Genomic DNA, 12,080 nt, shown 5'->3' with positions numbered 1-12,080 from the left:
AGCATCTTTAGAGTGCCATAAAGCACTTTAAGTGCATTAATTATTTAATCCTCTGAATTCTTTAAGGTTGGTATTATCCCTATTTCACAATGAGGAAATGAAAGTTTAGTAAATTGCTCAGGATCCAGGTTCCCATGACTATTTAAATTCCACCCACTATCTCTCAGGTTAGTTTTATTTAAGTAAACTCTCAGATCATTAAAAAAGGGGCAAAGTTAAAACAAAAACCCAAGTTGTGTGTGTGTGTGTGTGCTTTTTAAACCATAAAGTACAAAGAAAGTATAAAGAAAACTGGACTTATAATTCTATCCTTTGGAATATTTTGTCATTTTAGTGTATTTCTGGCCATGTTTTATATCAACAAATAAAATTTTTAACCAGTTGATCATATTGCACATGTGGTTTTGTATTCTGCTATTTTTATTTTAATTATGATGTAAAATATTTCTGTGTTGTAAGCTTTTCAAAAAACGTTGGTTTTAAAAGTCTAATTTATCATATATTTGTTATACATTAAGTTATAAATAATTATTTTCCTATTACTGCCTATTTGATTATTTGTAAGATCTTGCTATTAGTAAATAATTCTACAGGAGACATCTTTGGACATTAGTCTTTGATGTCATCTTTGATTATTTCCCAGAGAGTTCTGGATCAAAAAATATGAGGTTTTGATATATTTATATATTGCTAAATTGCTTTCCAGATATCTCGTTCTAGTTTACATTTCTACCATTAGTGCTAATGTCTTTTAGTGTCACCTCACCCTTGTTAACATTAAGTATAGACTTAATTATTACCAGTAGCATAGGCAAAGTGGTATCTTATTGCTGTTTTAAGTTTCTAAATGCAACCTATAACAGCAATAAGATACCATTTTGGTGGGTGTGATTAGGCTTTAAAAAATGTATTGACCATTTGTTTTCTTTGTGCATTGCCTCTTCATGTCCTTTGCCATTTTCTTATTAATTTATAAATATCTTTATTTCATGGACATTGGCCTTTGTCTTTTATTTGTTACAGATATTGTCCAAGTTTATTCTTTCTCTTATTGCTAATGCATGGTATAGAGAAGCCTAAGAATTCTTTTGAACAAACTTGATAATGCTTTGATACCTTCAAAGACCTGCTTTATCTCAGTATCAATTAGATATCCACTTATACTTTCTTCGTTTTTTTCTGAAATTGTTGGCCTTTTTTTTTTTTCAATATCATTTGAATTTTTAAGTTGTTTCTGTATGAGCTGTTTGTCAGGTTAGGACTTCCACATCTTTTATTAAGTCATTCATTTTCTGTAAGCAGTTATTTTATAATTTTAGATAAAATTAATACTACCTATTGTAAACAATTTAGAAAATGCAGAAAAGCCTAAAAAAATTACCCAAAGATAATATCCATTCACTTATTGATATGTTATCTTTCCAGGGTTTTTATATGTATATTAATTATTTATTTTTTATTTTTTGGGTTGCATTGGGTCTTAGCTGCAGCATGCGGGATCTTCGTTGAGGTATGCGGGATCTTTCGTTGCAGCATGCAGGCTTCTCTAGTTGTGGCGTGTGGGTTTTCTCTTCTCTAGTTGTGCGTGGGCTCTCTAGCATGTGGGCTCTGTAGTTTGTGGCACGTGGGCTCTCTAGCGAAGGTGTGTGAGCTCAGTAGTTGTGGCACGTGAGCTTAGTTGCCCCACGGTGTGTGGGATCCTAGCTCCCCGACCAGGGATTGAACTCACGTCCCCTGCATTGGAAGGTGGATTCTTTACCACTGGGCCACCAGGGAAGTCACTATATGTATATTAAAATATATGAAAAAAACTCTTTTAAAAGTTCAATGAAAATTCTAATATTTTTATAGGGTGTTGTTTCCACTTAAATTAAGTAATGTTATTGTTAATGACTGCATAGTAATCCATTGTATGGATTCCATAACATGATTAACTAGGTCTCTCTTGGTATATATTTAAATTTTTTTTCCCATTGCAGTTAACACTGTAGTAAACATCCTGCTACATATATCTCTAAATATTTATGCAAATACTTATCTTAATAACCTTTGAAACAACTAATAAGGATTTATGTACATTTAAATTTTGATACTTCTGATATGTATACATTTTGATGTATTCTTTTGTATCAGGAATACCTCTCGTAGCAATTGGAAATCCAATCCCTAGTGGCTTAAACAAGTAAAGGGTTTTTTTGTGTGTAACAAGTTTAGAAGTAAAGCATTCCAAGGTTGGTTCAGTTGTTCAAGGATGTCCAAGTTCCTTCTATTTTTTTTCTTTCTTTTTAAAAAATATTTATTTATTTGGCTGCGCTGGGTCTTAGTTGCAGCATGTGGGATCTTTAGTTGTGGCACACAGGATCTTTAGTTGTGGCATGCGGATCTAGTTCCCTGACCAGGGCTCAAACCTGGGTGCCCTGCATTGGGAGCACAGTCTTAACTGCTGGATCACCAGGGAAGTCCTCCTTCTATTTTCTGTTTTCCTCCAGTGTGAGCCTGTTTGCTCACATCTTTATTATTTTTTACTTGCAGATTCACTTCTGATTTCATCTTGGGAGTATTTATTCCTTTAAATCTTTTAGTGTTTTTTTTTCTTTTTTCTTTTAGTATTTTCTTAGTTCTCTTTGTTGGGTTTTCTGTTTTAGGCACATGGATCATCCATATATTGGGCATTCTTTGTTTCTCATAGCTGTTTGCTTTTTCGTTGCTTTACTTTTTTTCCTTTTCTTTGTAATTCATTGAGATTATTTCAGGTCTTTTTGATCTCTAACAGAATTGATTAACGGATTTCCTAATGTTGGGACAGATTTTGTATACCTGAGGTAAACTCAGCTTGTTTGTGATGGATTGTTCTAGTATGTATCTAGATTAGGTTTGCTAATGTTTTAACTTTTTTTTTTTTTTGCAAAATTACATTCATAACTGAGATTGGCCTATAGTTTTACATTTTGGTACTACCTTGAGTTTTGGTGCCTTGATTATACTAGTCTAGTAAAATAAATTCGGAGACATTCCATCTTTTATTATGCTGAAGACAGTTTAAATAGCATAGGATATATTTATTCCTTGTAGATTTGATAGAATTTGTTACGGTCTCTTTCGAAAAGGTTTCATCTTGAAACTTGTATAGATACCTCATAATTTGGGGGGTCATTTTTCTGTTGTTAGACATTTGCTTGTTTCTGACGTTTTGGAATTCTGATGCTTTAAAGAAGTCAACATTCTTGCAATTAAATCTTTTTTTTTTTTGGCTGTGTTGGGTCTTCGTTGCTGCACGTGGGCTTTCTCTAGTTGCGGTGAGCAGGGGCTACTCTTTCATTGAGGTGCACAGGTTTCTCATTTGTGGTGCTTTCTCTTGTTGCGGAGCATGGGCTCTGGGGGTGTGAGTTTCAGTAGTTGCAGCATGTGGGCTTAGTTGCTCTGTGGCATGTGGGATCTTCCTGGACCAGGGATCGATCCCGTGTCCCCTGCATTGGCAGGCGGATTCTTAACCACAGTGCCACCAGGGAGTTCCTGCAATTAAATCTTCATGCATACTCATCATTATTACTTCTTTAGGATATATTTTTGGCAGTGAAATTGCTTTGTTGAAAAGTATACAGAATTTTAAGACTTTTGCTGTCGATTACTACATAGTTATCTGTCTTGAAACATACCCTGGATTTGTTTTAATCAGGTATGGTAAGGGGACAGAATTTTAGGATTAGAAGGGACTTTTTTTTTTAATTGAAGTATAGTTGATTTACAGTGTTGTGTCAATTTCTGCTATACAGCAAAGTGATTCATATATATATATATTCTTTTTCATATTCTTTCCCATTATGGTTTTTTAAAAAATATTTATTTATTTATTTGGTTGCATTGGGTCTTAGTTGTGGTAGGCGGGCTCTTTAGTTGTGGCTCGCCAGCTCCTTAGTTGCCACACGTGGGCTCCTTAGCTGTGGCATGCGAACTCTTAGTTGTGGCATGCGTATGGGATCTAGTTCCCTGACCAGGGATCAAACCCGGGCCCCTGCATTGGGAGCACAGAGTCTTAACCATTGTGCCACCAGGGAAGTCCCCCATTATGGTTTATCACAGGATATTGAATATAGTTCCTTGTACTCTACAGTGGGACCTTGTTGTTTATCAGTTCTATATATGATAGTTTGCATCTGCTAACCCCAAACTCCCAATCCATGCATCTCCCACCCTGCTTCCCCTTGGCAACCACAAGTCTGTCCTCTATGTCTGTGAGTCTGTTTCTGTTTCATAGGTAAGTTCATTTGTGTCATGTTTTAGATTCCATGTGTAAGTGATATCATATGGTATTTGTCTTTCTCTTTCTGACTTAACTTCACTTAGCATCCATATCTATAGTTGCATCCATGTTGCTGCAAATAGCATTATTTCATTTTTGTTAATGGCTGAGTAGTATTCCATTGTATATGTACCACATCTTGGTCCATTCATCTGTTGATGGACATTTAGGTTGTTTCCATGCCTTGGCTATTGTGAAAAGTGCTGCTATGAGCATAGGGGTGTATGTATTTTTTTGAATTTTAGTTTTGTCCGGATATATGCCCAGGAGTGGGATTGCTGGATCATATGAAAGCTTTGTTTTTATTTAATTAATTAATTTATCTATTTTATTTTTGGGTCTTTGTTGCTGCATGTGGGCTTTCTTTAGTGGCAGTGAGTGGGCTTCTCATTGCAGTGGCTTGTTGCGGAGCACAGGCTCTAGGCTCACAGCCTTCGGTAGTTGTGGCATGCGGGCTCAGTAGTTGTGGCTTGTGGGCTCTAGAGCGCAGTCTCAGTAGTTGTGGCACATGGGCTTAGTTGCTCCACGGCATGTGGGATCTTCCTGGACCAGGGCTTGAACCCATGACCCCTGCATTGGCGGGCGGGTTCTTAACCACTGCGCCACCAGGGAAGCCCCTGATGTTTTTAGTTTTTTGAGGAACCTCCATACTGTTTTCCGTAGTGGCCGCACCAACTTACATTCCCACCAACAGTAGGAGGGTTCCCTTTTCTCCACACCCTCTCCAGCATTTGTTATTTGTAGACTTTTTAATGATGGCTATTCTGACCAGTGTGAGATGGTACCTCATTGTAGGTTTGATTCGTGTTTCTCTAATAATTAGTGATGTTGAGCATATTTTCATGTGCCTTTTGGCCATCTGTATGTCTTCTTTGGAGAAATAACTATTTAGTTCTTTTGCCCATTTTTCGATTGGGTTGTTCGTTTTTTGTTGTTGAGTTGTATGAGCTGTTTGTATATTTTGGAAACTAAGCCCTTGTCAGTTGTATTGTTTGCAAATATTTACTCCCATTCCATAGGTTGTCTTTTCGTTTTGTTTATGGATTCCTTTTGGAAGGGACTTTTTACCTGTCTTCTAGTGTGTCACTTTGTATCTGAAGTTCTCAACCCTTCCTATCAGTTTATAACAGATTTCTTACCTTTGTCACTATTGACATTTTGCACTGTATTATTCTTTGTTGTGTATGACTGTCCTGTACATTGTAGGATGTTAAATAAGCAGCATCTTTGGCCCCTCCAGGTTGTGACAACCAAAAATGTCTCCAGACATTGCCAAATATCCTCTGGGAAGCAAAATCACCTCCAGTTGAGAACCACTGGTTTATAACAAAACGCTTTAGAATGCACTGTTACCATTCTGATAAAGTTATACAAATGACTTAAAAAAAACAAACCCTAACAGTATAATGCCTTTAGTGTGAAGGAAAAGAACTTATAATTAAGTATATATATTTCAACATGTAAATTAACGTGTAACTAAATAAAAGAGCCACCCCTAGAAGGTGGTATTACACTTGTTTATAAGTCCTATATTAATCACTATTAAATACTTACAGTCACAGGGAAATCTTTCTAGGCCATGGCAGGTCAGTGTTTGAACCCAGCTCTGCCACTTCCTAGCGGTGCAACAATAGGCATTTTACTTAATTTCTCAGAATGTTTTCTCACCTATAACTGGGGATGGTATGCCTATTTTATGGTTTGTTTTGAAAATTTAATGAGCCAGTGTATAAAATAACTTGCCTAAGAGCTATATGTAAATTATATAATCCTTGCTACAACCCTAGAAGGTAGTACTATTCCAGTCCCCATTTTTACAGGTAGAGAGAAGGAACCAGTTTATAAGTGGCAGAGCGGGGATTCAAACATTAATTCCAGAGCCTGTGCTTTCAACTATTATGCTGTACGGCTTCCCATATAATACCTGATGAATAGGGGATACTTAACTGTTAGCTCCTGTTATTTAATTCTTTTTTCTAGCTTTGAGAGACACCCCCTCACCCTCCTCCCCATGTCATTAACATCAGTGCTCTCTCCTGGAAATTTTTTTACCTACTGGTTTCTCATTTCCCCTTCAGGGACATATAATTAATCTTCTTCATCCACACTTAGGATAACTATTTATCAAAATTCTGATGCCTTTCTATGTATGACTTTGATATTTCTGAAAGGCTCATAAATAATGCATTCAACTTCCCTTATAAATAAAATAAAATGCTTGTCTTTTTATTATTTATTTATGAAGAACTTCTTTTCTGATAAATAACTTCTAATATCAGCTGTATGGTTATATTGTAGCCTTTTTATAACACAAGTGTAGGGAGATAAGAAATTACATCTACATTTTAGGTTTTCCATGTTACAATGAAGGACAGTATGTACATAGGGAATTTGATTTGTTTTACAGTATAATCAAACATGGTTCCAAGAGGTATCATATGTTGTGTTAGGCTTGACTTGTTCCTATGTAAACGATAAAAAAAAAAATCTTCGAAAAAAAATCTTCAGAATATTCTGAGCAAATTTTCATTTTATATTAAAGGAATTTGGTAACCAGAAGTAATTAAATTTTTAATTAATAGTTCTCCACTGTGAATTGTATGTGTGAATATGTATAATGCCCCTTTATATGGAATGGTGGAGGGATGGTTTTACGGGTACATTATTTTTCAGCTGATTTAGACTTTAGCCCTCAAACACAGAAATGGTAAGACTTTAAAAAAAAAAAAGCAAACTTAGTCTTTTATATGGAATTTTTTAAACACTTGAAAAGTAAAGAGTTTAGTATGTAGACCCACCACCCTCTCTCTGTGTATCATGATTACCAATGCATGGCAGGTCTTGTTTCACCTATAGCCCTCCCCACCTTCCCTCCTGGATTTTTTTTGTTGTTGTTTTTTTGTTTTTTAATTAATTAATTTATTTACTTTTGGCTGCATTGGGTCTTTGTTACTGCACGTGGGCTTTCTCTAGTTGGTTGAGCAGGGGCTACTCTTCATTGCGGTGCACGGGCTTCTCATTGCGGTGGCTTCTCTTGTTGTGGAGCACGGGCTCTAGGCGTGCGGGCTTCAGTAGTTGTGGCTTGCGGGCTCCAGTAGTTGTGGCTTACAGGCTTAGCTGCTCTGTGGCATGTGGAATCTTCCCAGACCAGGGATTGAACACGGGTCCCCTCCATTGCAGTGGTTAAGAATCTGCCTGCCAATGGAGGGGACCCGTGTTCAATCTCTGGTCCGGGAAGATCTGTGGCACGTGGGACACGGGTCCCCTCCATTGGCAGGCAGATTCTTAACCACTGTACCACCAGGGAGGTCCCCCCTCCTGGATTTTTTAATAGCAAAACTCAGACATTAGATGATTTCATTTGGAAACATTTTAGTATGTATGTAAACATAAAATGCAATACTACTATATCACCTAAAAACAGTAACTAATTCTTTAGTGTTTCTGAATATCTAGTCAGTGTTGAAATTTCCTCAGTTGTCTCAACTTAAAAAAAAAAACTGTTCAAATCAGGATCCAAAATAAAAGCTATCCTTAAGATTGGTTGGTGTGTCCTGTCTGTTTTTTTCCCTTACAATTTGTCTGTTGAAGAAATCCACCCTGTAGATTGTTCACACCTGGAATTTCCTAATTGCATCCATGTTGTGTTGGTTTCCATATTCTTGTGCCTTCTGTGTTTCCTCTAAATTGGTAGTTTGATCTAAAGTAGTGATTAGGTCCAGGTTTTTGTTTGTTTGAAATATGGTTTTATGTGTTATATTTTTTTGTGGTTTGTTTTGCTTTTTGAAAGAATATTTCAAAGTGGTAGAGTGTACCTCTTATCAGGAGGCTCATAATGTCTGGTTGTCTCTTTGAGATGTTAGGACTGTTGATCATTGCCTAGATTTCTCCATTCATTAGGATTTGTAAAATAGCAAGTTATTAGCTGGAATAGTTCTGTAAAGAAAAATTCTCCTTGTGTATTTTGCTACCTTATGGTGTAGGAAATGGAGAATAAATGCTTACTACTTTTCTCTTTGGTTACCAGTTTTCAAAATAATGACTTGGTTGCCTAGAACCCTTCAAAGGTAACTAATCAGGGTTTTTTTTTCCTTCGTATATCATCAAGAACACATGGATTTAAATAATGTATATGTTTTGGGCTTCCCTGGTGGCGCAGTGGTTGAGAGTCCGCCTGCCGATGCAGGGGACACAGGTTCGTGCCCCGGTCCGGGAAGATCCCACATGACCCGGAGCGGCTGGGCCCGTGAGCCATGGCCGCTGAGCCTGCGCGTCCGGAGCCTGTGCTCCGCAACGGGAGAGGCCACAACAATGAGAGGCCCGCTTACAGCAAAAAAAAAAAAATGTATATGTTTTACTTCATTGTAGTTACTGATTATATTAGTTTACTATGGCTGCTCCAACAAATTACCATAACTGGGTGGCTTAAAACAACAGAAGTTTATTCTCTCACAGTTGAGGAGGCCAGACGTCCAGAATCAGTATCACTGGGCTGAAATCAAGTGTCAGCAGGTCTGTACTCCTTCCAGAGGTTCTAGGGGAGCATCTGTTCCTTGCCTCTTCCTGCTTCTGGTGGCTGCTGGCATTCCTTGGCTTCCTCACTCCAGTTTCTGCTTCTGTTATCACATTACATAGTCCTCTTTGTGTCTGCTGAGGAACTGCTGTTTCTTATAAGGGTAGATATGATTGCATTTATGGCCCACTGGATAGTCCAGGATAAACTACTCTTTTCAAGATCCTTAACTTAATTATATCTTTTACTGTATAAGGTAATATTTATACGTTTGGTGATTAGGAAATTAATACATCTGAGGGGAAGGGTTGGTTCAGCCTACCACACTGATGCTCAGATTATCTCATCTTTGGCCATTAAATCCTTTAAGTCGACTCCTTTGTTACAAAGGGAAGTCCTTTGATAAAACCCCAGTATGTGCCAAGATGTTCCAGGTTTATCTTGTATACTTCCTGCCCCAGGCCGGGAATCAGAGTTTTTTCCAAGGAACCCTGGTTACTTTTTGTGGGAAACAGTATTTAGAGACCACATTCTAGGTGCTAGGGGCATAGCATGTATTTTTCTTAGCAATTTTTCTGAAATAAATTACACTTTTACCTTGTTTTCTTAAACAGAGTACACTGGATATCACTGAATCTTTTATCAATGACTTAGTATGAACATTAGTTTTGGGACCAAGCTATATACTGGTGACTTCCCCAGTGCTGCTGAATTTTTTAAAATTAGGTTTGTTTGCTTTTACTTTAAATGTAACCAAATTCCAGTTCAGTTTTAGTCATTGTTTTATTTTTTATTTTTTCTCTGTGACCCAGTCATCCAGTCTGTGGGATTTGTTTCTCACCTATGGGGCTTTTCAACGAACTGCACTAATCTCTAAACTCTGCTTTCTCTATATCCTTTGTTCTCTGACTCTAAGCAAAACTAAGTTTGTTAGGAGATAAAATTGGATCTTATAGAGTATAATAGTAAGTCAGATGGGAAGGGAAGTCTACTCAGGTAAGCATTCGAATGCATGAGGTTTTCATTTCTATTAAGCTTGAAGGCTCTTTTGGAGGTGGAGCAGTGTGGTGGGGATGGTGTGTGGAGGGCTAGTTGCTCTTTGATGCGTGGTGAACAGTGCCAGACCTCTGGTAACAGCTTTAGTAAAGGTATTTATTTATTTGAATTTGAAAACGATTCAGAGTTTAGCCAATAGCTTTAAAAAAAAAAACTTTATTTTAAAATGGTTTTAGACTTATGGAAACGTTGGAAAGATAGGACAGAGTTTTCATATACTGCACATCCAGGATCCCTTGTTAAAAACATGATGTATTAGTATAGTACATTTGTCAAAATTAATGAACTAGTATTGACACATTACTCTTAACTGAAGTCCCTGCTTTATTCAGATTTCCTTAGCTTTTTCTTTTTTGGCAGAAAAGTAGAATTTATTCGTGGGCGTGAGTAAGGAGGGGACAGTGCCAAGGCTCTCATGAGTCCAGGGCCCGCTCTTTGTCCAGGGGCCACGATTAGGGGTGTATTTGACCCCACAGCCATCTGGGATGAGCCACTTTTCTGCCACCATATTTTCAAATTCATCTGTATTAAACTTAGTAAATCCCCACTTCTTGGAGATGTGGATCTTCTGGCAGCCAGAGCACTTCAGCTTGGCCCTGCGTAGGGCCTCAGTCACATGCTCCTTGTTCTGCAGCTTGGTGTGGGTGGACATTATGACTTGGCCTATGTGGACCCTGGCCACTGTGCCCTGGGGCTTTCCAAAGGCACCATGCATACCTGTCTGGAGCCTAGATTGGGGACAGCACACCAGTCACGAACGTTCACTGGAAAGGGCTGTTTCCAGGGTCTCTTAGGGCAACCCATACAGGCAACAGGCTGCATACATTACGGAGGAGGCTGCTGTTTGCAGCCATTGCACACCGGGCCCCCACGGAGAAAAGAGCATGGTTGGCTTAATTGGCCGCAAAGCCTTAGTTTTTTCTTAACAAACTTTTTCTGTTTCTAGATACTATCTAGACACCACATTACATTTAGTCGCCATGTGTACTTTGGCTCCTCTGGACTGTGACAGTTTCTCTGACTTTTTGATGACCTAGTCAGTTTTAAGAAGCACTGATCCGGTATTTTTAGACTGTCCGTCGGTTGGGATCTGGCTGTTGTTTTTCTCATGTATAGACTGGGATTGTGGGTTTTGGGGAGAAGACCACACAGGTAAAGTGCCACTTTTGTTGCATCATATCAAGGATGCATACTATCAGGGTGGCTTATCAGTGTTATCTGTGTTGATGCTAGCCTTGATCACCCCTGCTGGGTAGTGTGTGTTACAGTTTCAAGAAACTGAAGTTTCTTTCTTTCCCTCCCTCCCTGGCCTTTCCATACTGGTATCCTTCGGAAGGAAGTCAGTATGTGCCTCCGTGTACTGTCATGAAATAAATCAACAGGGTTGATTATAAGCAGATTTTCTAGAGTTTTTTCTATCTTCTAACCAATGTTAACCTTTGTGGATTTTTTCTTTTAATCAGTGTCTAGCATTCTATGAGCAGTTTTTAAGAGAATGGTGATGGGAGTGACAATATGGTATGTTTCACTTAGTGTTTTTTGTTGCAAACAAAACATTTTGTCTGGTTTAAGCATAAAAGGAATTTTTGAGAAGATGTGAAGTAGTTTACAGAGTCATTGAGAAAGCAGGGAGACGTAGATTGTAGGCCATTGGTTCTCAAACTCTAGCATGCATCTCAAGAGCTTATTAAAGCACATTTCTGGGCCCCACACCCAGAATTTCTGAATCAAGATGGTCTGGGATGGGGTCTGAGAATTTGCACTTTTAACATGTTCCCAGGTGATAGTGATTCTTTGGTCTCAGAAGCACACTTTGAGAATCACTGCTGTCTCTGGCTAAAAGCTGCCACAGAACTGGCCTGACAGGAAAGACTGTTTTCTCTGGTGCCGAGGAGCATATGAAGCTCCATTTTAATACAGTTGCTATTGCTACTTTCACTGATGCTGTTTCTGCTTCAGGAACTGGACTAACCACTGGGAAGCTACTGAAAGCCTTACAGCAGCAAGAATGGAACCTTGTTTCTTTACACTGCTCAATTCTGAACTGAAGTTGCATTTGTGTGTGTCTGATTGGAGAGCCTTAGGTGACATGCTTGCATTCTGGTTTCAAGCGAGAGTGGGAATTTGTGTTTGAATTCTGTTTTGGAGAGCTGAAACTCATAAAATGGAATGTCTTTAAATGTAGAAAGACTAAAAAATGATGGGGCAGCC

The 12,080-nt window shown here is 38.2% G+C and overlaps 1 non-coding gene across 1 annotated transcript; it reads right to left on the bottom strand.

Moving 5' to 3' along the window:
* Positions 1-10,641: 10,641 nt before the first annotated feature.
* On the bottom strand, positions 10,642-10,776 carry LOC112394533 (small nucleolar RNA SNORA70). Its single transcript, XR_003002164.1, has one exon. It is a non-coding gene; the product is annotated as a small nucleolar RNA SNORA70 (small nucleolar RNA).
* Positions 10,777-12,080: the final 1,304 nt, after the last annotated feature.

This window comes from Neophocaena asiaeorientalis, unplaced genomic scaffold (genome assembly GCF_003031525.2).
Source record: "Neophocaena asiaeorientalis asiaeorientalis breed wild unplaced genomic scaffold, Neophocaena_asiaeorientalis_V1.1 scaffold129, whole genome shotgun sequence".
NCBI classification, from domain to species: Eukaryota; Metazoa; Chordata; class Mammalia; order Artiodactyla; family Phocoenidae; genus Neophocaena; species Neophocaena asiaeorientalis.
Note: the sequence above shows the minus strand (reverse complement) of the source record. Positions and strands in the feature narration are given on the sequence as shown.